Source organism: Stenella coeruleoalba (genome assembly GCF_951394435.1).
Source record: "Stenella coeruleoalba genome assembly, contig: scaffold_151, whole genome shotgun sequence".
NCBI classification, from domain to species: Eukaryota; Metazoa; Chordata; class Mammalia; order Artiodactyla; family Delphinidae; genus Stenella; species Stenella coeruleoalba.
The window spans coordinates 109,505-134,803 of NW_027646317.1; the positions used below are offsets into that span (position 1 = coordinate 109,505).

Consider the following 25,299-nt stretch of genomic DNA (forward strand, 5'->3'; position numbering starts at 1 on the left):
CTTCAAACCTATGGATTGCTATCTCTCCGAAAGAGAATCAAGCATGTGTACAGGGGCATAAACGCAGCAGTGATAGGATTGGAGAGGTTCGGTGAGCAAATGAAGACACTTTGAAGTCATATTGCATGGTACCCATTCCACGGGTTTCAACTACCCAGGTTTTAGGTATTCTTCCTTCAGCTAAAACATGCATGTGGAACCCAGAGTATGATCAACCATGTGATCGGGAGACGTGTTCAAATATGTCTCAGTTTTCGTACCCTGGTACTCGGGTGCAACATTCCAGACGCTTTACTAACACTCTCCCCACTTGGAGAGTCAGCGCCTTTAACCTCCTGTTTGGCCCAGTTTGCAATTTCTGCGGAAGATGAACAGGAATAGCGAGAACCAATGAGAGGCTAGCTGGAGGTGTCTGGACGGGCAAATTTAACTCTCATTTCCCACCAGGAAGAGGAAATAACCAAAGGCTCAGCGTGCCGTACTGGAACCAGATTAGGGCCTGAAGCCATCCTGCGCTGTTGCGGCCAGCTCACAAGAAAGCGAGTTGAAGAAAGGAGCTCAGGGGCACTGTAATTCACAAACCTGCAGAGTTATAAATGACAGCTATCGTCCAAAAATATACTGAAGTAAGGCTGCCAAGAGGACTTGAAAGCGGGGCAGAATTGCAGGAAACCGATTTCAGGAGGTAGACTGGAATTGCATTGAAAGCATAGGAAAAGAGGCAGAACGTCCACAATGATGCACTTGGCCAAAAAGGGCGTATGCGTTTTTTCCTGAATATATTCAGGAAAAAACGCATACGCCCTTTTTGGCCAACCAAGCAAGCTTGCAAAGGAAATCTGCACTACAATGAAGTCTCACTTCCCCCCGGTCAAAAGGGCCATCTGAAAAAAGTGTAAAATCCAGAAAGGCAGGACAGGCCATGGAGAACTGGGAGCCTTGTTATGCTGATGGGCGGGATGTAAATTGCCAACAACCACTCGGGAGAAGTGTATGGTGTTTCCTGAAACATCTAAAAAACAAAGCAACAGAACCTAGGGCACTTCCACTTATGGTCCTATAGATTAGGGAAATTAAAATCAAAAAGACACAGCCACCCCAAAGTTTGGAACGGCTCTGTTTACAAGAACCTCGTTTACAGTACAAGTTCAACATCGCAGAAAGTGAAAAATGGATAAAGAAGTTGTGGTATTTACTTACAAAGCAATATCACTCAGCAATGAAATCTGTGTCATCAGGCCCTTAGCAGCACAATGAGTGGATTCAGGTATGATGATTCTAACTGAAATAAGTCACACAGAAAAAGAAACATCATAAGATATCAGTAATACACGGAATGAAAACTTGGCTACACAGGAACTGAATTACAGAACAGAACAGGGTCTCAAATTTAGAAAACCAACTTATTCTTGCTTAAGGGTAAAGGTGAGTTGGGGTGCTGCATAAAACCAGAGATTGAAATGAGCACAGATAAAGTTCCTTAAGCCAAATATGGAATAGACAAGAGCTACTCCTTGCTCAACGAAATGGACTCAACACCCCATATTAAACGCCTAAGAATGTACCTGACTAGTAAGTATCTTAAAACCTATGGATTGCTATGTCTCCGAAAGAGAATCAAGCATGTGTACAGGGGCATAAACGCAGCAGTGATAGGATTGGAGAGGTTCGGTGAGCAAATGAAGACCCTTTGAAGTCATATTGCATGGTACCCATTCCACGGGTTTCAACTACCCAGGTTTAAGGTATTCTTCCTTCAGCTAAAACATGCATGTGGAACCTAGAGTATGATCAACCATGTGATTGGGAGACGTGTTCAAATATGTCTCAGTTTTCCTCCCCTGGTACTCGGGTGCAACATTCCAGACGCTTTACTAACACTCTCCCCACTTGGAGAGTCAGTCCCTTTAACCTCCTGTTTGGCCCAGTTTGCAATTTCTGCGGAAGATGAACAGGAATAGCGAGAACCAATGAGAGGCTAGCTGGAGGTGTCTGGACGGGCAAATTTAACTCTCATTTCCCACCAGGAAGAGGAATTAACCAAAGGCTCAGCGTGCCGTGCCGGAACCAGATTAGGGCCTGAAGCCATCCTGCGGTGTTGCGGCCAGCTCAAAAGAAAGCGAGTTGAAGAAAGGAGCTCAGGGGCACTGTAATTCACAAACCTGCAGAGTTATAAATGACAGCTATCGTCCAAAAATAGACTGAAGTAAGGCTGCCAAGAGGACTTGAAAGCGGGGCAGAATTGCAGGAAACCGATTTCAGGAGGTAGACTGGAATTGCATTGAAAGCATAGGAAAAGAGGCAGAACGTCCACAATGATGCACTTGGCCAAAAAGGGCATATGCGTTTTTTCCTGAATATATTCAGGAAAAAACGCATACGCCCTTTTTGGCCAACCAAGCAAGCTTGCAAAGGAAATCTGCACTACAATGAAGTCTCACTTCCCCCCGGTCAAAAGGGCCATCTGAAAAAAGTGTAAAATCCAGAAAGGCAGGACAGGCCATGGAGAACTGGGAGCCTTGTTATGCTGATGGGCGGGATGTAAATTGCCAACAACCACTTGGGAGAAGTGTATGGTGTTTCCTGAAACATCTAAAAAACAAAGCAACAGAGCCTAGGGCACTGCCACTTATGGTCCTATAGCTTAGGGAAATTAAAATCAAAAAGACACAGCCACCCCAAAGTTTGGGACGCCTCTGTTTACAAGAACCTCATTTACAGTACAAGTTCAACATCGCAGAAAGTGAAAAATGGATAAAGAACTTGTGGTACTTACGTACAATGCAGTATCACTCAGCAATGAAATCTATGTCATCAGGCCCGTAGTAGCATAATGAGTGGATTCAGGTACGATGATTCTAACTGAAATAAGTCACACAGAAAAAGAAACATCATAAGATATCACTAATACACGGAATGTAAACTTGGCTACACAGGAACTGCATTCCAAAACAGAACAGGGTCTCAAATTTAGAAAACCAACTTATGCTTGCTTAAGGGTAAAGGTGAGTTGGGGTGCTGCATAAAACCAGAGATTGAAATGAGCACAGATAAAGTTCCTTAAGCCAAATATGGAATAGACAAGAGCTACTCCTTGCTCAACGAAATGGACTCAAAACCCCATATTAAACCCCTAAGAATGTACCTGACTAGTAAGTATCTTAAAACCTATGGATTGCTATGTCTCCAAAAGAGAATCAAGCGTGTGTACAGGGGAATAAACGCAGCAGTGATAGGATTGGAGAGGTTCGGTGAGCAAATGAAGACCCTTTGAAGTCATATTGCATGGTACCCATTCCACGGGTTTCAACTACCCAGGTTTAAGGTATTCTTCCTTCAGCTAAAACATGCATATGGAACCCAAGTATGATCAACCACGTGAACGGGAGACGTGTTCAAATATGTCTCAGTTTTCCTCCCCTGGTACTCCGGTGCAACATTCCAGACGCTTTACTAACACTCTCCCCACTTGGAGAGTCAGTCCCTTTAACCTCCTGTTTGGCCCAGTTTGCAATTTCTGCGGAAGATGAACAGGAATAGCGAGAACCAATGAGAGGCTAGCTGGAGGTGTCTGGACGGGCAAATTTAACTCTCATTTCCCACCAGGAAGAGGAAATAACCAAAGGCTCAGTGTGCCGTACCGGAACCAGATTAGGGCCTGAAACCATCCTGCGGTGTTGCGGCCAGCTCACAAGAAAGCAAGTTGAAGAAAGGAGCTCAGGGGCACTGTAATTCACAAACCTGCAGAGTTATAAATGACAGCTATCGTCCAAAAATAGACTGAAGTAAGGCTGCCAAGAGGACTTGAAAGCGGGGCAGAATTGCAGGAAACCGATTTCAGGAGGTAGACTGGAATTGCATTGAAAGCATAGGAAAAGAGGCAGAACGTCCACAATGATGCACTTGGCCAAAAAGGGCGTATGCGTTTTTTCCTGAATATATTCAGGAAAAAACGCATACGCCCTTTTTGGCCAACCAAGCAAGCTTGCAAAGGAAATCTGCACTACAATGAAGTCTCACTTCCCCCCGGTCAAAAGGGCCATCTGAAAAAAGTGTAAAATCCAGAAAGGCAGGACAGGCCATGGAGAACTGGGAGCCTTGTTATGCTGATGGGCGGGATGTAAATTGAAAACAACCACTTGGGAGAAGTGTATGGTGTTTCCTGAAACATCTAAAAAACAAAGCAACAGAGCCTAGGGCACTGCCACTTATGGTCCTAAGGCTTAGGGAATTTAAAATCAAAAAGACACAGCCACCCCAAAGTTTGGAACGGCTCTGTTTACAAGAACCTCGTTTACAGTACAAGTTCAACATCGCAGAAAGTGAAAAATGGATAAAGAAGTTGTGGTATTTACTTACAAAGCAATATCACTCAGCAATGAAATCTGTGTCATCAGGCCCTTAGCAGCACAATGAGTGGATTCAGGTATGATGATTCTAACTGAAATAAGTCACACAGAAAAAGAAACATCATAAGATATCACTAATACACGGAATGGAAACTTGGCTACACAGGAACTGAATTACAGAACAGAACAGGGTCTCAAATTTAGAAAACCAACTTATGCTTGCTTAAGGGTAAAGGTGAGTTGGGGTGCTGCATAAAACCAGAGATTGAAATGAGCACAGATAAAGTTCCTTAAGCCAAATATGGAATAGACAAGAGCTACTCCTTGCTCAACGAAATGGACTCAAAACCCCATATTAAACCCCTAAGAATGTACCTGACTAGTAAGTATCTTAAAACCTATGGATTGCTATGTCTCCAAAAGAGAATCAAGCATGTGTACAGGGGCATAAACGCAGCAGTGATAGGATTGGAGAGGTTCGGAGAGCAAATGAAGACCCTTTGAAGTCATATTGCATGGTACCCATTCCACGGGTTTCAACTACCCAGGTTTAAGGTATTCTTCCTTCAGCTAAAACATGCATGTGGAACCTAGAGTATGATCAACCATGTGATTGGGAGACGTGTTCAAATATGTCTCAGTTTTCCTCCCCTGGTACTCGGGTGCAACATTCCAGACGCTTTACTAACACTCTCCCCACTTGGAGAGTCAGCGCCTTTAACCTCCTGTTTGGCCCAGTTTGCAATTTCTGTGGAAGATGAACAGGAATAGCGAGAACCAATGAGAGGCTAGCTGGAGGTGTCTGGACGGGCAAATTTAACTCTCATTTCCCAACAGGAAGAGGAAATAACCAAAGGCTCAGCGTGCCGTACCGGAACCAGATTAGGGCCTGAAGCCATCCTGTGGTGTTGCGGCCAGCTCAAAAGAAAGCGAGTTGAAGAAAGGAGCTCAGGGGCACTGTAATTCACAAACCTGCAGAGTTATAAATGACAGCTATCGTCCAAAAATAGACTGAAGTAAGGCTGCCAAGAGGACTTGAAAGCGGGGCAGAATTGCAGGAAACCGATTTCAGGAGGTAGACTGGAATTGCATTGAAAGCATAGGAAAAGAGGCAGAACGTCCACAATGATGCACTTGGCCAAAAAGGGCGTATGCGTTTTTTCCTGAATATATTCAGGAAAAAACGCATACGCCCTTTTTGGCCAACCAAGCAAGCTTGCAAAGGAAATCTGCACTACAATGAAGTCTCACTTCCCCCTGGTCAAAAGGGCCATCTGAAAAAAGTGTAAAATCCAGAAAGGCAGGACAGGCCATGGAGAACTGGGAGCCTTGTTATGCTGATGGGCGGGATGTAAATTGCCAACAACCACTCGGGAGAAGTGTATGGTGTTTCCTGAAACATCTAAAAAACAAAGCAACAGAACCTAGGGCACTTCCACTTATGGTCCTATAGCTTAGGGAAATTAAAATCAAAAAGACACAGCCACCCCAAAGTTTGGGACGCCTCTGTTTACAAGAACCTCGTTTACAGTACAAGTTCAACATCGCAGAAATTGAAAAATGGATAAAGAAGTTGTGGTATTCACTTACAAAGCAATATCACTCAGCAATGAAATCTCTGTCATCAGGCCCTTAGCAGCACAATGAGTGGATTCAGGTATGATGATTCTAACTGAAATAAGTCACACAGAAAAAGAAACATCATAAGATATCAGTAATACACGGAATGTAAAGTTGGCTACACAGGAACTGAATTACAGAACAGAACAGTGTCTCAAATTTAGAAAAACAACTTATGCTTGCTTAAGGGTAAAGGTGAGTTGGGGTGCTGCATAAAACCAGAGATTGAAATGAGCACAGATAAAGTTCCTTAAGCCAAATATGGAATAGACAAGAGCTACTCCTTGCTCAACGAAATGGACTCAACACCGCGTATTAAACGCCTAAGAATGTACCTGACTTGTAAGTATCTTAAAACCTATGGATTGTTATGTCTCCGAAAGAGAATCAAGCATGTGTACAGGGGCATAAACGCAGCAGTGATAGGATTGGAGAGGTTCGGTGAGCAAATGAAGACCCTTTGAAATCATATTACATGGTACCCATTCCACGGGTTTCAACTACCCAGGTTTAAAGTATTCTTCCTTCAGCTAAAACATGCATGTGGAACCTAGAGTATGATCAACCATGTGATCGGGAGACATGTTCAAATATGTCTCAGTTTTCCTCCCCTGGTACTCGGGTGCAACATTCCAGACGCTTTACTAACACTCTCCCCACTTGGAGAGTCAGTCCCTTTAACCTCCTGTTTGGCCCAGTTCGCAATTTCTGCGGAAGATGAACAGGAATAGCGAGAACCAATGAGAGACTAGCTGGAGGTGTCTGGACGGGCAAATTTAACTCTCATTTCCCACCAGGAAGAGGAATTAACCAAAGGCTCAGCGTGCCGGGCCGGAACCAGATTAGGGCCTGAAGCCATCCTGCGATGTTGCGACCAGGGCACAAGAAAGCGAGTTGAAGAAAGGAGCTCAGGGGCACTGTAATTCACAAACCTGCAGAGTTATAAATGACAGCTATTGTCCAAAAATAGACTGAAGTAAGGCTGCCAAGAGAACTTGAAAGCGGGGCAGAATTGCAGGATACCGATTTCAGGAGGTAGACTGGAGTTGCATTGAAAGCATAGGAAAAGAGGCAGAACGTCCACAATGATGCACTTGGCCAAAAAGGGCGTATGCGGTTTTTCCTGAATATATTCAGGAAAAAACGCATACGCCCTTTTTGGCCAACCAAGCAAGCTTGCAAAGGAAATCTGCACTACAATGAAGTCTCACTTCCCCTCGGTCAAAAGGGCCATCTGAAAAAAGTGTAAAATCCAGAAAGGCAGGACAGGCCATGGAGAACTGGGAGCCTTGTTATGCTGATGGGCGGGATGGAAATTGCCAACAACCACTCGGGAGAAGTGTATGGTGTTTCCTGAAACATCTAAAAAACAAAGCAACAGAACCTAGGGCACTTCCACTTATGGTCCTATAGCTTAGGGAAATTAAAATCAAAAAGACACAGCCACCCCAAAGTTTGGAACGGCTCTGTTTACAAGAACCTCGTTTACAGTACAAGTTCAACATCGCAGAAAGTGAAAAATGGATAAAGAAGTTGTGGTATTTACTTACAAAGCAATATCACACAGCAATGAAATCTGTGTCATCAGGCCCTTAGCAGCACAATGAGTGGATTCAGGTATGATGATTCTAACTGAAATAAGTCACACAGAAAAAGAAACATCATAAGATATCAGTAATACACGGAATGTAAACTTGGCTACACAGGAACTGAATTACAGAACAGAACAGGGTCTCAAATTTAGAAAACCAACTTATGCTTGCTTAAGGGGAAAGGTGAGTTGGGGTGCTGCATAAAACCAGAGATTGAAATGAGCACAGATAAAGTTCCTTAAGCCAAATATGGAATAGACAAGAGCTACTCCTTGCTCAACGAAATGGACTCAACACCCCATATTAAACGCCTAAGAATGTACCTGACTAGTAAGTATCTTAAAACCTATGGATTGCTATGTCTCCGAAAGAGAATCAAGCATGTGTACAGGGGCATAAACGCAGCAGTGATAGGATTGGAGAGGTTCGGTGAGCAAATGAAGACCCTTTGAAGTCATATTGCATGGTACCCATTCCACGGGTTTCAACTACCCAGGTTTAAGGTATTCTTCCTTCAGCTAAAACATGCATGTGGAACCTAGAGTATGATCAACCATGTGATCGGGAGACGTGTTCAAATATGTCTCAGTTTTCCTCCCCTGGTACTCGGGTGTAACATTCCAGACGCTTTACTAACACTCTCCCCACTTGGAGAGTCAGTCCCTTTAACCTCCTGTTTGGCCCAGTTTGCAATTTCTGCGGAAGATGAACAGGAATAGCGAGAACCAATGAGAGGCTAGCTGGAGGTGTCTGGACGGGCAAATTTAACTCTCATTTCCCACCAGGAAGAGGAAATAACCAAACGCTCAGCATGCCGGGCCGGAACCAGATTAGGGCCTGAAGCCATCCTGCGGTGTTGCGGCCAGGTCACAAGAAAGCGAGTTGAAGAAAGGAGCTCAGGGGCACTGTAATTCACAAACCTGCAGAGTTATAAATGACAGCTATCGTCCAAAAATAGACTGAAGTAAGGCTGCCAAGAGGACTTGAAAGCGGGGCATAATTGCAGGAAACCGATTTCAGGAGGTAGACTGGAATTGCATTGAAAGCATAGGAAAAGAGGCAGAACGTCCACAATGATGCACTTGGCCAAAAAGGGCGTATGCATTTTTTCCTGAATATATTCAGGAAAAAACGCATACGCCCTTTTTGGCCAACCAAGCAAGCTTGCAAAGGAAATCTGCACTACAATGAAGTCTCACTTCCCCCCGGTCAAAAGGGCCATCTGAAAAAAGTGTAAAATCCAGAAAGGCAGGACAGGCCATGGAGAACTGGGAGCCTTGTTATGCTGATGGGCGGGATGTAAATTGCCAACAACCACTCGGGAGAAGTGTATGGTGTTTCCTGAAACATCTAAAAAACAAAGCAACAGAGCCTAGGGCACTGCCACTTATGGTCCTATAGCTTAGGGAAATTAAAATCAAAAAGACACAGCCACCCCAAAGTTTGGAATGGCTCTGTTTAAAAGAACCTCGTTTACAGTACAAGTTCAACATCGCAGAAAGTGAAAAATGGATAAAGAAGTTGTGGTATTCACTAACAAAGCAATATCACTCAGCAATGAAATCTATGTACATCAGGCCCTTAGCAGCACAATGAGTGGATTCAGGTATGATGATTCTAACTGAAATAAGTCACACAGAAAAAGAAACATCATAAGATATCAGTAATACACGGAATGGAAACTTGGCTACACAGGAACTGAATTACAGAACAGAACAGGGTCTCAAATTTAGAAAACCAACTTATGCTTGCTTAAGGGGAAAGGTGAGTTGGGGTGCTGCATAAAACCAGAGATTGAAATGAGCACAGATAAAGTTCCTTAAGCCAAATATGGAATAGACAAGAGCTACTCCTTGCTCAACGAAATGGACTCAACACCGCATATTAAACGCCTAAGAATGTACCTGACTAGTAAGTATCTTAAAACCTATGGATTGCTATGTCTCCGAAAGAGAATCAAGCATGTGTACAGGGGCATAAACGCAGCAGTGATAGGATTGGAGAGGTTCGTGAGCAAATGAAGACCCTTTGAAGTCATATTGCATGGTACCCATTCCACGGGTTTCAACTACCCAGGTTTAAGGTATTCTTCCTTCAGCTAAAACATGCATATGGAACCTACAGTATGATCAACCATGTGAACGGGAGACGTGTTCAAATATGTCTCAGTTTTCGTACCCTGGTACTCGGGTGCAACATTCCAGACGCTTTACTAACACTCTCCCCACTTGGCGAGTCAGTCCCTTTAACCTCCTGTTTGGCCCAGTTTGCAATTTCTGTGGAAGATGAACAGGAATAGCGAGAACCAATGAGAGACTAGCTGGAGGTGTCTGGATGGGCAAATTTAACTCTCATTTCCCACCAGGAAGAGGAATTAACCAAAGGCTCAGCGTGCCATGCCGGAACCACATTAGGGCCTGAAGACATCCTGCGGTGTTGCGGCCAGCTCACAAGAAAGCGAGTTGAAGAAAGGAGCTCAGGGGCACTGTAATTCACAAACCTGCAGAGTTATAAATGATAGCTATCGTCCAAAAATAGACTGAAGTAAGGCTGCCAAGAGGACTTGAAAGCGGGGCAGAATTGCAGGAAACCGATTTCAGGAGGTAGACTGGAATTGCATTGAAAGCATAGGAAAAGAGGCAGAACGTCCACAATGATGCACTTGGCCAAAAAGGGCGTATGCGTTTTTTCCTGAATATATTCAGGAAAAAACGCATACGCCCTTTTTGGCCAACCAAGCAAGCTTGCAAAGGAAATCTGCACTACAATGAAGTCTCACTTCCCCCCGGTCAAAAGGGCCATCTGAAAAAAGTGTAAAATCCAGAAAGGCAGGACAGGCCATGGAGAACTGGGAGCCTTGTTATGCTGATGGGCGGGATGTAAATTGCCAACAACCACTTGGGAGAAGTGTATGGTGTTTCCTGAAACATCTAAAAAACAAAGCAACAGAGCCTAGGGCACTGCCACTTATGGTCCTAAGGCTTAGGGAATTTAAAACCAAAAAGACACAGCCACCCCAAAGTTTGGAACGGCTCTGTTTACAAGAACCTCGTTTACAGTACAAGTTCAACATCGCAGAAAGTGAAAAATGGATAAAGAAGTTGTGGTATTTACTTACAAAGCAATATCACTCAGCAATGAAATCTGTGTCATCAGGCCCTTAGCAGCACAATGAGTGGATTCAGGTATGATGATTCTAACTGAAATAAGTCACACAGAAAAAGACACATCATAAGATATCAGTAATACACGGAATGGAAACTTGGCTACACAGGAACTGAATTACAGAACAGAACAGGGTCTCAAATTTAGAAAACCAACTTATGCTTGCTTAAGGGTAAAGGTGAGTTGGGGTGCTGCATAAAACCAGAGATTGAAATGAGCACAGATAAAGTTCCTTAAGCCAAATATGGAATAGACAAGAGCTACTCCTTGCTCAACGAAATGGACTCAAAACCCCATATTAAACCCCTAAGAATGTACCTGACTAGTAAGTATCTTAAAACCTATGGATTGCTATGTCTCCAAAAGAGAATCAAGCATGTGTACAGGGGCATAAACGCAGCAGTGATAGGATTGGAGAGGTTCGGTGAGCAAATGAAGACCCTTTGAAGTCATATTGCATGGTACCCATTCCACGGGTTTCAACTACCCAGGTTTAAGGTATTCTTCCTTCAGCTAAAACATGCATGTGGAACCTAGAGTATGATCAACCATGTGATCGGGAGACGTTTTCAAATATGTCTCAGTTTTCCTCCCCTGGTACTCGGGTGCAACATTCCAGACGCTTTACTAACACTCTCCCCACTTGGAGAGTCAGCGCCTTTAACCTCCTGTTTGGCCCAGTTTGCAATTTCTGCGGAAGATGAACAGGAATAGTGAGAACCAATGAGAGGCTAGCTGGAGGTGTCTGGACGGGCAAATTTAACTCTAATTTCCCACCAGGAAGAGGAAATAACCAAAGGCTCAGCGTGCCGTACCGGAACCAGATTAGGGCCTGAAGCCATCCTGCGGTGTTGCGGCCAGCTCACAAGAAAGCGAGTTGAAGAAAGGAGCTCAGGGGCACTGTAATTCACAAACCTGCAGAGTTATAAATGACAGCTATCGTCCAAAAATAGACTGAAGTAAGGCTGCCAAGAGGACTTGAAAGCGGGGCAGAATTGCAGGAATCCGATTTCAGGAGGTAGACTGAAATTGCATTGAAAGCATAGGAAAAGAGGCAGAACGTCCACAATGATGCACTTGGCCAAAAAGGGCGTATGCGTTTTTTCCTGAATATATTCAGGAAAAAACGCATACGCCCTTTTTGGCCAACCAAGCAAGCTTGCCAAGGAAATCTGCACTACAATGAAGTCTCACTTCCCCCCGGTCAAAAGGGCCATCTGAAAAAAGTGTAAAATCCAGAAAGGCAGGACAGGCCATGGAGAACTGGGAGCCTTGTTATGCTGATGGGCGGGATGTAAATTGCCAACAACCACTAGGGAGAAGTGTATGGTGTTTCCTGAAATATCTAAAAAACAAAGCAACAGAACCTAGGGCACTTCCACTTATGGTCCTATAGCTTAGGGAAATTAAAATCAAAAAGACACAGCCACCCCAAAGTTTGGAACGGCTCTGTTTACAAGAACCTCGTTTACAGTACAAGTTCAACATCGCAGAAAGTGAAAAATGGATAAAGAAGTTGTGGTATTTACTTACAAAGCAATATCACTCAGCAATGAAATCTGTGTCATCAGGCCCTTAGCAGCACAATGAGTGGATTCAGGTATGATGATTCTAACTGAAGTAAGTCACACAGAAAAAGAAACATCATAAGATATCAGTAATACACGGAATGTAAACTTGGCTACACAGGAACTGAATTACAGAACAGAACAGGGTCTCAAATTTAGAAAACCAACTTATGCTTGCTTAAGGGGAAAGGTGAGTTGGGGTGCTGCATAAAACCAGAGATTGAAATGAGCACAGATAAAGTTCCTTAAGTCAAATATGGAATAGACAAGAGCTACTCCTTGCTCAACGAAATGGACTCAACACCGCATATTAAACGCCTAAGAATGTACCTGACTAGTAAGTATCTTAAAACCTATGGATTGCTATGTCTCCGAAAGAGAATCAAGCATGTGTACAGGGGCATAAACGCAGCAGTGATAGGATTGGAGAGGTTCGGTGAGCAAATGAAGACCCTTTGAAGTCATATTGCATGGTACCCATTCCACGGGTTTCAACTACCCAGGTTTTAGGTATTCTTCCTTCAGCTAAAACATGCATGTGGAACCCAGAGTATGATCAACCATGTGATCGGGAGACGTGTTCAAATATGTCTCAGTTTTCGTACCCTGGTAATCGGGTGCAACATTCCAGACGCTTTACTAACACTCTCCCGACTTGGAGAGTCAGTGTCTTTAACCTCCTGTTTGGCCCAGTTTGCAATTTCTGCGGAAGATGAACAGGAATAGCGAGAACCAATGAGAGACTAGCTGGAGGTGTCTGGACGGGCAAATTTAACTCTCATTTCCCACCAGGAAGAGGAATTAACCAAAGGCTCAGCGTGCCATGCCGGAACCACATTAGGGCCTGAAGACATCCTGCGGTGTTGCGGCCAGCTCACAAGAAAGCGAGTTGAAGAAAGGAGCTCAGGGGCACTGTAATTCACAAACCTGCAGAGTTATAAATGATAGCTATCGTCCAAAAATAGACTGAAGTAAGGCTGCCAAGAGGACTTGAAAGCGGGGCAGAATTGCAGGAAACCGATTTCAGGAGGTACACTGGAATTGCATTGAAAGCATAGGAAAAGAGGCAGAACGTCCACAATGATGCACTTGGCCAAAAAGGGCGTATGCGTTTTTTCCTGAATATATTCAGGAAAAAACGCATACGCCCTTTTTGGCCAACCAAGCAAGCTTGCAAAGGAAATCTGCACTACAATGAAGTCTCACTTCCCCCCGGTCAAAAGGGCCATCTGAAAAAAGTGTAAAATCCAGAAAGGCAGGACAGGCCATGGAGAACTGGGAGCCTTGTTATGCTGTTGGGCGGGATGTAAATTGCCAACAGACACTGGGGAGAAGTGTATGGTGTTTCCTGAAACATCTAAAAAACAAAGCAACAGAGCCTAGGGCACTGCCACTTATGGTCCTATAGCTTAGGGAAATTAAAATCAAAAAGACACAGACACCCCAAAGTTTGGGACGCCTCTGTTTACAAGAACCTCGTTTACAGTACAAGTTCAACATCGCAGAAAGTGAAAAATGGATAAAGAACTTGTGGTACTTACGTACAATGCAGTATCACTCAGCAATGAAATCTATGTCATCAGGCCCGTAGCAGCATAATGAGTGGATTCAGGTACGATGATTCTAACTGAAATAAGTCACACAGAAAAAGAAACATCATAAGATATCACTAATACACGGAATGTAAACTTGGCTACACAGGAACTGCATTCCAAAACAGAACAGGGTCTCAAATTTAGAAAACCAACTTATGCTTGCTTAAGGGTAAAGGTGAGTTGGGGTGCTGCATAAAACCAGAGATTGAAATGAGCACAGATAAAGTTCCTTAAGCCAAATATGGAATAGACAAGAGCTACTCCTTGCTCAACGAAATGGACTCAAAACCCCATATTAAACCCCTAAGAATGTACCTGACTAGTAAGTATCTTAAAACCTATGGATTGCTATGTCTCCAAAAGAGAATCAAGCGTGTGTACAGGGGAATAAACGCAGCAGTGATAGGATTGGAGAGGTTCGGTGAGCAAATGAAGACCCTTTGAAGTCATATTGCATGGTACCCATTCCACGGGTCTCAACTCTCCAGGTTTAAGGTATTCTTCCTTCAGCTAAAACATGCATGTGGAACCCAGAGTATGATCAACCATGTGAACGGGAGACGTGTTCAAATATGTCTCAGTTTTCCTCCCCTGGTACTCGGGTGCAACATTCCAGATGCTTTACTAACACTCTCCCCACTTGGAGAGTCAGTCCCTTTAACCTCCTGTTTGGCCCAGTTTGCAATTTCTGTGGAAGATGAACAGGAATAGCGAGAACCAATGAGAGGCTAGCTGGAGGTGTCTGGACGGGCAAATTTAACTCTCATTTCCCACCAGGAAGAGGAATTAACCAAAGGCTCAGCATGCCGGGCCGGAACCAGATTAGGGCCTGAAGCCATCCTGCGGTGTTGCGGCCAGGTCACAAGAAAGCGAGTTGAAGAAAGGAGCTCAGGGGCACTGTAATTCACAAACCTGCAGAGTTATAAATGACAGCTATCGTCAAAAATAGACTGAAGTAAGGCTACCAAGAGGACTTGAAAGCGGGGCAGAATTGCAGGAAACCGATTTCAGGAGGTAGACTGGAATTGCATTGAAAGCATAGGAAAAGAGGCAGAACGTCCACAATGATGCACTTGGCCAAAAAGGGCGTATGCGTTTTTTCCTGAATATATTCAGGAAAAAACGCATACGCCCTTTTTGGCCAACCAAGCAAGCTTGCAAAGGAAATCTGCACTACAATGAAGTCTCACTTCCCCCTGGTCAAAAGGGCCATCTGAAAAAAGTGTAAAATCCAGAAAGGCAGGACAGGCCATGGAGAACTGGGAGCCTTGTTATGCTGATGGGCGGGATGGAAATTGCCAACAACCACTCGGGAGAAGTGTATGGTGTTTCCTGAAACATCTAAAAAACAAAGCAACAGAACCTAGGGCACTTCCACTTATGGTCCTATAGCTTAGGGAAATTAAAATCAAAAAGACACAGCCACCCCAAAGTTTGGGACGCCTCTGTTTACAAGAACCTCGTTTACAGTACAAGTTCAACATCGCAGAAAGTGAAAAATGGATAAAGAAGTTGTGGTATTCACTTACAAAGCAATATCACTCAGCAATGAAATCTCTGTCATCAGGCCCTTAGCAGCACAATGAGTGGATTCAGGTATGATGATTCTAACTGAAATAAGTCACACAGAAAAAGAAACATCATAAGATATCAGTAATACACGGAATGTAAAGTTGGCTACACAGGAACTGAATTACAGAACAGAACAGTGTCTCAAATTTAGAAAAACAACTTATGCTTGCTTAAGGGTAAAGGTGAGTTGGGGTGCTGCATAAAACCAGAGATTGAAATGAGCACAGATAAAGTTCCTTAAGCCAAATATGGAATAGACAAGAGCTACTCCTTGCTCAACGAAATGGACTCAACACCGCGTATTAAACGCCTAAGAATGTACCTGACTTGTAAGTATCTTAAAACCTATGGATTGTTATGACTCCGAAAGAGAATCAAGCATGTGTACAGGGGCATAAACGCAGCAGTGATAGGATTGGAGAGGTTCGGTGAGCAAATGAAGACCCTTTGAAATCATATTACATGGTACCCATTCCACGGGTTTCAACTACCCAGGTTTAAAGTATTCTTCCTTCAGCTAAAACATGCATGTGGAACCTAGAGTATGATCAACCATGTGATCGGGAGACATGTTCAAATATGTCTCAGTTTTCCTCCCCTGGTACTCGGGTGCAACATTCCAGACGCTTTACTAACACTCTCCCCACTTGGAGAGTCAGTCCCTTTAACCTCCTGTTTGGCCCAGTTCGCAATTTCTGCGGAAGATGAACAGGAATAGCGAGAACCAATGAGAGACTAGCTGGAGGTGTCTGGACGGGCAAATTTAAATCTCATTTCCCACCAGGAAGAGGAATTAACCAAAGGCTCAGCGTGCCGGGCCGGAACCAGATTAGGGCCTGAAGCCATCCTGCGATGTTGCGACCAGGGCACAAGAAAGCGAGTTGAAGAAAGGAGCTCAGGGGCACTGTAATTCACAAACCTGCAGAGTTATAAATGACAGCTATTGTCCAAAAATAGACTGAAGTAAGGCTGCCAAGAGAACTTGAAAGCGGGGCAGAATTGCAGGAAACCGATTTCAGGAGGTAGACTGGAGTTGCATTGAAAGCATAGGAAAAGAGGCAGAACGTCCACAATGATGCACTTGGCCAAAAAGGGTGTATGCGTTTTTTCCTGAATATATTCAGGAAAAAACGCATACGCCCTTTTTGGCCAACCAAGCAAGCTTGCAAAGGAAATCTGCACTACAATGAAGTCTCACTTCCCCTCGGTCAAAAGGGCCATCTGAAAAAAGTGTAAAATCCAGAAAGGCAGGACAGGCCATGGAGAACTGGGAGCCTTGTTATGCTGATGGGCGGGATGGAAATTGCCAACAACCACTCGGGAGAAGTGTATGGTGTTTCCTGAAACATCTAAAAAACAAAGCAACAGAACCTAGGGCACTTCCACTTATGGTCCTATAGCTTAGGGAAATTAAAATCAAAAAGACACAGCCACCCCAAAGTTTGGAACGGCTCTGTTTACAAGAACCTCGTTTACAGTACAAGTTCAACATCGCAGAAAGTGAAAAATGGATAAAGAAGTTGTGGTATTTACTTACAAAGCAATATCACACAGCAATGAAATCTGTGTCATCAGGCCCTTAGCAGCACAATGAGTGGATTCAGGTATGATGATTCTAACTGAAATAAGTCACACAGAAAAAGAAACATCATAAGATATCAGTAATACACGGAATGTAAACTTGGCTACACAGGAACTGAATTACAGAACAGAACAGGGTCTCAAATTTAGAAAACCAACTTATGCTTGCTTAAGGGGAAAGGTGAGTTGGGGTGCTGCATAAAACCAGAGATTGAAATGAGCACAGATAAAGTTCCTTAAGCCAAATATGGAATAGACAAGAGCTACTCCTTGCTCAACGAAATGGACTCAACACCCCATATTAAACGCCTAAGAATGTACCTGACTAGTAAGTATCTTAAAACCTATGGATTGCTATGTCTCCGAAAGAGAATCAAGCATGTGTACAGGGGCATAAACGCAGCAGTGATAGGATTGGAGAGGTTCGGTGAGCAAATGAAGACCCTTTGAAGTCATATTGCATGGTACCCATTCCACGGGTTTCAACTACCCAGGTTTAAGGTATTCTTCCTTCAGCTAAAACATGCATGTGGAACCTAGAGTATGATCAACCATGTGATCGGGAGACGTGTTCAAATATGTCTCAGTTTTCCTCCCCTGGTACTCGGGTGTAACATTCCAGACGCTTTACTAACACTCTCCCCACTTGGAGAGTCAGTCCCTTTAACCTCCTGTTTGGCCCAGTTTGCAATTTCTGCGGAAGATGAACAGGAATAGCGAGAACCAATGAGAGGCTAGCTGGAGGTGTCTGGACGGGCAAATTTAACTCTCATTTCCCACCAGGAAGAGGAAATAACCAAAGGCTCAGCATGCCGGGCCGGAACCAGATTAGGGCCTGAAGCCATCCTGCGGTGTTGCGGCCAGGTCACAAGAAAGCGAGTTGAAGAAAGGAGCTCAGGGGCACTGTAATTCACAAACCTGCAGAGTTATAAATGACAGCTATCGTCCAAAAATAGACTGAAGTAAGGCTGCCAAGAGGACTTGAAAGCGGGGCATAATTGCAGGAAACCGATTTCAGGAGGTAGACTGGAATTGCATTGAAAGCATAGGAAAAGAGGCAGAACGTCCACAATGATGCACTTGGACAAAAAGGGCGTATGCGTTTTTTCCTGAATATATTCAGGAAAAAACGCATACGCCCTTTTTGGCCAACCAAGCAAGCTTGCAAAGGAAATCTGCACTACAATGAAGTCTCACTTCCCCCCGGTCAAAAGGGCCATCTGAAAAAAGTGTAAAATCCAGAAAGGCAGGACAGGCCATGGAGAACTGGGAGCCTTGTTATGCTGATGGGCGGGATGTAAATTGCCAACAGACACGCGGGAGAAATGTATGGTGTTTCCTGAAACATCTAAAAAACAAAGCAACAGAGCCTAGGGCACTTCCACTTATGGTCCTATAGGTTAGGGAAATTAAAATCAAAAAGACACAGCCACTCCAAAGTTTGGGATGCCTCTGTTTACAAGAACCTCGTTTACAGTACAAGTTCAACATCGCAGAAAGTGAAAAATGGATAAAGAAGTTGTGGTATTTACTTACAAAGCAATATCACTCAGCAATGAAATCTATGTCATCAGGCCCTTAGCAGCACAATGAGTGGATTCAGGTATGATGATTCTAACTGAAATAAATCACACAGAAAAAGAAACATCATAAGATATCAGTAATACACGGAATGGAACCTTGGCTACACAGGAACTGAATTACAGAACAGAACAGGGTCTCAAATTTAGAAAACCAACTTATTCTTGCTTAAGGGGAAAGGTGAGTTGGGGTGCTGCATAAAACCAGAGATTGAAATGAGCACAGATAAAGTTCCTTAAGCCAAATATGGAATAGACAAGAGCTACTCCTTGCTTAACGAAATGGACTCAACACCGCATATTAAACGCCTAAGAATGTACCTGACTAGTAAGTATCTTAAAACCTATGGATTGCTATGTCTCCGAAAGAGAATCAAGCATGTGTACAAGGGCATAAACGCAGCAGTGATAGGATTGGAGAGGTTCGTGAGCAAATGAAGACCCTTTGAAGTCATATTGCATGGTACCCATTACACGGGTCTTAACTCTCCAGGTTTAAGGTATTCTTCCTTCAGCTAAAACATGCATGTGGAACCCAAGTATGATCAACCATGTGAACGGGAGACGTGTTCAAATATGTCTCAGTTCTTCTCCCCTGGTACTCGGGTGCAACATTCCAGACGCTTTACTAACACTCTCCCCACTTGGAGAGTCAGTCCCTTTAACCTCCTGTTTGGCCCAGTTTGCAATTTCTGCGGAAGATGAACAGGAATAGCGAGAACCAATGAGAGGCTAGCTGGAGGTGTCTGGACGGGCAAATTTAACTCTTATTTCCCACCTGGAAGAGGAATTAACCAAAGGCTCAGCATGCCGGGCCGGAACCAGATTAGGGCCTGAAGCCATCCTGCGGTGTTGCGGCCAGGTCACAAGAAAGCGAGTTGAAGAAAGGAGCTCAGGGGCACTGTAATTCACAAACCTGCAGAGTTATAAATGACAGCTATCGTCCAAAAATAGACTGAAGTAAGGCTGCCAAGAGGACTTGAAAGCGGGGCAGAATTGCAGGAAACCGATTTCAGGAGGTAGACTGGAATTGCATTGAAAGCATAGGAAAAGAGGCAGAACGTCCACAATGATGCACTTGGCCAAAAAGGGCGTATGCATTTTTTCCTGAATATATTCAGGAAAAAACGCATACGCCCTTTTTGGCCAACCAAGCAAGCTTGCAAAGGAAATCTGCACTACAATGAAGTCTCACTTCCCCCCGGTCAAAAGGGCCATCTGAAAAAAGTGTAAAATCCAGAAAGGCAGGACAGGCCATGGAGAACTGGGAGCCTTGTTATGCTGATGGGCGGGATGTAAATTGCCAACAACCACTCGGGAGAAGTGTATGGTGTTTCCTGAAACATCTAAAAAACAAAGCAACAGAGCCTAGGGCACTGCCACTTATGGTCCTATAGCTTAGGGAAATTAAAATCAAAAAGACACAGCCACCCCAAAGTTTGGAATGGCTCTGTTTAAAAGAACCTCGTTTACAGTACAAGTTCAACATCGCAGAAAGTGAAAAATGGATAAAGAAGTTGTGGTATTCACTAACAAAGCAATATCACTCAGCAATGAAATCTATGTACATCAGGCCCTTAGCAGCACAATGAGTGGATTCAGGTATGATGATTCTAACTGAAATAAGTCACACAGAAAAAGAAACATCATAAGATATCAGTAATACACGGAATGGAAACTTGGCTACACAGGAACTGAATTACAGAACAGAACAGGGTCTCAAATTTAGAAAACCAACTTATGCTTGCTTAAGGGTAAAGGTGAGTTGGGGTGCTGCATAAAACCAGAGATTGAAATGAGCACAGATAAAGTTCCTTAAGCCAAATATGGAATAGACAAGAGCTACTCCTTGCTCAACGAAATGGACTCAACACCGCATATTAAACGCCTAAGAATGTACCTGACTAGTAAGTATCTTAAAACCTATGGATTGCTATGTCTCCGAAAGAGAATCAAGCATGTGTACAGGGGCATAAACGCAGCAGTGATAGGATTGGAGAGGTTCGTGAGCAAATGAAGACCCTTTGAAGTCATATTGCATGGTACCCATTCCACGGGTTACAACTACCCAGGTTTAAGGTATTCTTCCTTCAGCTAAAACATGCATATGGAACCTACAGTATGATCAACCATGTGAACGGGAGACGTGTTCAAATATGTCTCAGTTTTTGTACCCTGGTACTCGGGTGCAACATTCCAGACGCTTTACTAACACTCTCCCCACTTGGCGAGTCAGTCCCTTTAACCTCCTGTTTGGCCCAGTTTGCAATTTCTGTGGAAGATGAACAGGAATAGCGAGAACCAATGAGAGACTAGCTGGAGGTGTCTGGATGGGCAAATTTAACTCTCATTTCCCACCAGGAAGAGGAATTAACCAAAGGCTCAGCGTGCCATGCCAGAACCAGATTAGGGCCTGAAGACATCCTGCGGTGTTGCGGCCAGGTCACAAGAAAGCGAGTTGAAGAAAGGAGCTCAGGGGCACTGTAATTCACAAACCTGCAGAGTTATAAATGATAGCTATCGTCCAAAAATAGACTGAAGTAAGGCTGCCAAGAGGACTTGAAAGCGGGGCAGAATTGCAGGAAACCGATTTCAGGAGGTAGACTGGAATTGCATTGAAAGCATAGGAAAAGAGGCAGAACGTCCACAATGATGCACTTGGCCAAAAAGGGCGTATGCGTTTTTTCCTGAATATATTCAGGAAAAAACGCATACGCCCTTTTTGGCCAACCAAGCAAGCTTGCAAAGGAAATCTGCACTACAATGAAGTCTCACTTCCCCCCGGTCAAAAGGGCCATCTGAAAAAAGTGTAAAATCCAGAAAGGCAACAGGCCATTGAGAACTGGGAGCCTTGTTATGCTGATGGGCGGGATGTAAATTGCCAACAGACACTCGGGAGAAGTGTATGGTGTTTCCTGAAACATCTAAAAAACAAAGCAACAGAGCCTAGGGCACTTCCACTTATGGTCCTATAGCTTAGGGAAATTAAAATCAAAAAGACACAGCCACCCCAAAGTTTGGGACGCCTCCGTTTACAAGAACCTCGTTTACCGTACAAGTTCAATATCACAGAAAGTGAAAAATGGATAAAGAACTTGTGGTACTTACGTACAATGCAGTATCACTCAGCAATGAAATCTATGTCATCAGGCCCGTAGCAGCATAATGAGTGGATTCAGGTACGATGATTCTAACTGAAATAAGTCACACAGAAAAAGAAACATCATAAGATATCACTAATACACGGAATGTAAACTTGGCTACACAGGAACTGCATTCCAAAACAGAACAGGGTCTCAAATTTAGAAAACCAACTTATGCTTGCTTAAGGGGAAAGGTGAGTTGGGGTGCTGCATAAAACCAGAGATTGAAATGAGCACAGATAAAGTTCCTTAAGCCAAATATGGAATAGACAAGAGCTACTCCTTGCTCAACGAAATGGACTCAACACCGCATATTAAACGCCTAAGAATGTACCTGACTAGTAAGTATCTTAAAACCTATGGATTGCTATGTCTCCAAAAGAGAATCAAGCGTGTGTACAGGGGCATAAACGCAGCAGTGATAGGATTGGAGAGGTTCGGTGAGCAAATGAAGACCCTTTGAAGTCATATTGCATGGTACCCATTACACGGGTTTCAACTACCCAGGTTTAAGGTATTCTTCCTTCAGCTAAAACATGCATGTGGAACCTAGAATATGATCAACCATGTGATCGGGAGACGTGTTCAAATATGTCTCAGTTTTCCTCCCCTGGTACTCGGGTGCAACATTCCAGAAGCTTTACTAACACTCTCCCCACTTGGAGAGTCAGCGCCTTTAACCTCCTGTTTGGCCCAGTTTGCAATTTCTGCGGAAGATGAACAGGAATAGCGAGAACCAATGAGAGGCTAGCTGGAGGTGTCTGGACGGGCAAATTTAACTCTCATTTCCCACCAGGAAGAGGAAATAACCAAAGGCTCAGTGTGCCGTGCCGGAACCAGATTAGGGCCTGAAGCCATCCTGCGGTGTTGCGGCCAGCTCACAAGAAAGCGAGTTGAAGAAAGGAGCTCAGGGGCACTGTAATTCACAAACCTGCAGAGTTATAAATGACAGCTATCGTCCAAAAATAGACTGAAGTAAGGCTGCCAAGAGGACTTGAAAGTGGGGCAGAATTGCAGGAAACCGATTTCAGGAGGTAGACTGGAATTGCATTGAAAGCATAGGAAAAGAGGCAGAACGTCCACAATGATGCACTTGGCCAAAAAGGGCGTATGCGTTTTTTCCTGAATATATTCAGGAAAAAACGCATACGCCCTTTTTGGCCAACCAAGCAAGCTTGCAAAGGAAATCTGCACTACAATGAAGTCTCACTTCCCCCCGGTCAAAAGGGCCATCTGAAAAAAGTGTAAAATCCAGAAAGGCAGGACAGGCCATGGAGAACTGGGAGCCTTGTTATGCTGATGGGCGGGATGTAAATTGCCAACAACCACTCGGGAGAAGTGTATGGTGTTTCCTGAAACATCTAAAAAACAAAGCAACAGAGCCTAGGTCACTTCCACTTATGGTCCTATAGCTTAGGGAATTTAAAATCAAAAAGACACAGCCACCCCAAAGTTTTGAACGGCTCTGTTTACAAGAACCTCGTTTACAGTACAAGTTCAACATCGCAAAAAGTGAAAAATGGATTAAAAAGTTGTGGTATTTACTTACAAAGCAATATCACTCAGCAATGAAATCTGTGTCATCAGGCCCTTAGCAGCACAATGAGTGGATTCAGGTATGATGATTCTAACTGAAATAAGTCACACAGAAAAAGAAACATCATAAGATATCAGTAATACACGGAATGGAAACTTGGCTACACAGGAACTGAATTACAGAACAGAACAGGGTCTCAAATTTAGAAAACCAACTTATGCTTGCTTAAGGGTAAAGGTGAGTTGGGGTGCTGCATAAAACCAGAGATTGAAATGAGCACAGATAAAGTTCCTTAAGCCAAATATGGAATAGACAAGAGTTACTCCTTGCTCAACGAAATGGACTCAACACCGCATATTAAACGCCTAAGAATGTACCTGACTAGTAAGTATCTTACAACCTATGGATTGCTATGTCTCTGAAACAGAATCAAGCATGTATACAGGGGCATAAACGCAGCAGTGATAGGATTGGAGAGGTTCGGTGAGCAAATGAAGACCCTTTGAAGTCATATTGCATGGTACCCATTACACGGGACTTAACTCTCCAGGTTTAAGGTATTCTTCCTTCAGCTAAAACATGCATGTGGAACCCAAGTATGATCAACCATGTGAACGGGAGACGTGTTCAAATATGTCTCAGTTTTCCTCCCCTGGTACTCGGGTGCAACATTCCAGACGCTTTACTAACACTCTCCGCACTTGGAGAGTCAGCGCCTTTAACCTCCTGTTTGGCCCAGTTTGCAATTTCTGCGGAAGTTGAACAGGAATAGCGAGAACCAATGAGAGGCTAGCTGGAGGTGTCTGGACGGGCAAATTTAACTCTCATTTCCCACAAGGAAGAGGAATTAACGAAAGGCTCAGCATGCCGGGCCGGAACCAGATTAGGGCCTGAAGCCAACCTGCGGTGTTGCGGCCAGGTCACAAGAAAGCGAGTTGAAGAAACGAGCTCAGGGGCACTGTAATTCACAAACCTGCAGAGTTATAAATGACAGCTATCGTCCAAAAATAGACTGAAGTAAGGCTGCCAAGAGGACTTGAAAGCGGGGCAGAATTGCAGGAAACCGATTTCAGGAGGTAGACTGGAATTGCATTGAAAGCATAGGAAAAGAGGCAGAACGTCCACAACGATGCACTTGGCCAAAACGGGCGTATGCGTTTTTTCCTGAATATATTCAGGAAAAAACGCATACGCCCTTTTTGGCCAACCAAGCAAGCTTGCAAAGGAAATCTGCACTACAATGAAGTCTCACTTCCCCCCGGTCAAAAGGGCCATCTGAAAAAAGTGTAAAATCCAGAAAGGCAGGACAGGCCATGGAGAACTGGGAGCCTTGTTATGCTGATGGGCGGGATGTAAATTGCCAACATCCACTGGGGAGAAGTGTATGGTGTTTCCTGAAACATCTAAAAAACAAAGCAACAGAACCTAGGGCACTTCCACTTATGGTCCTATAGCTTAGGGAAATTAAAATCAAAAAGACACAGCCACCCCAAAGTTTGGAACGGCTCTGTTTACAAGAACCTCGTTTACAGTACAAGTTCAACATCGCAGAAAGTGAAAAATGGATAAAGAAGTTGTGGTATTTACTTAAAAAGCAATATCACTCAGCAATGAAATCTGTGTCACAAGGCCCTTAGCAGCATAATGAGTGGATTCAGGTACGATGATTCTAACTGAAATAAGTCACACAGAAAAAGAAACATCATAAGATATCACTAATACACGGAATGTAAACTTGGCTACACAGGAACTGCATTCCAAAACAGAACAGGGTCTCAAATTTAGAAAACCAACTTATGCTTGCTTAAGGGGAAAGGTGAGTTGGGGTGCTGCATAAAACCAGAGATTGAAATGAGTACAGATAAAGTTCCTTAAGCCAAATATGGAATAGACAAGAGCTACTCCTTGCTCAACGAAATGGACTCAACACCCCATATTAAACGCCTAAGAATGTACCTGACGAGTAAGTATCTTAAAACCTATGGATTGCTATGTCT

At 43.8% G+C, this 25,299-nt stretch overlaps 1 long non-coding RNA gene across 1 annotated transcript in view; it reads right to left on the minus strand.

Annotated features, from left to right (window-relative positions):
- Positions 1 to 25,299, minus strand: part of LOC307181175 — a 216,018-nt gene that overhangs the window by 87,792 nt on the left and 102,927 nt on the right. Inside the window, exon 2 of the long non-coding RNA XR_013826069.1 lies at positions 24,890 to 24,975. This is a non-coding gene — a long non-coding RNA (uncharacterized lncRNA). The remainder of the gene's footprint in view (positions 1 to 24,889; positions 24,976 to 25,299) is intronic.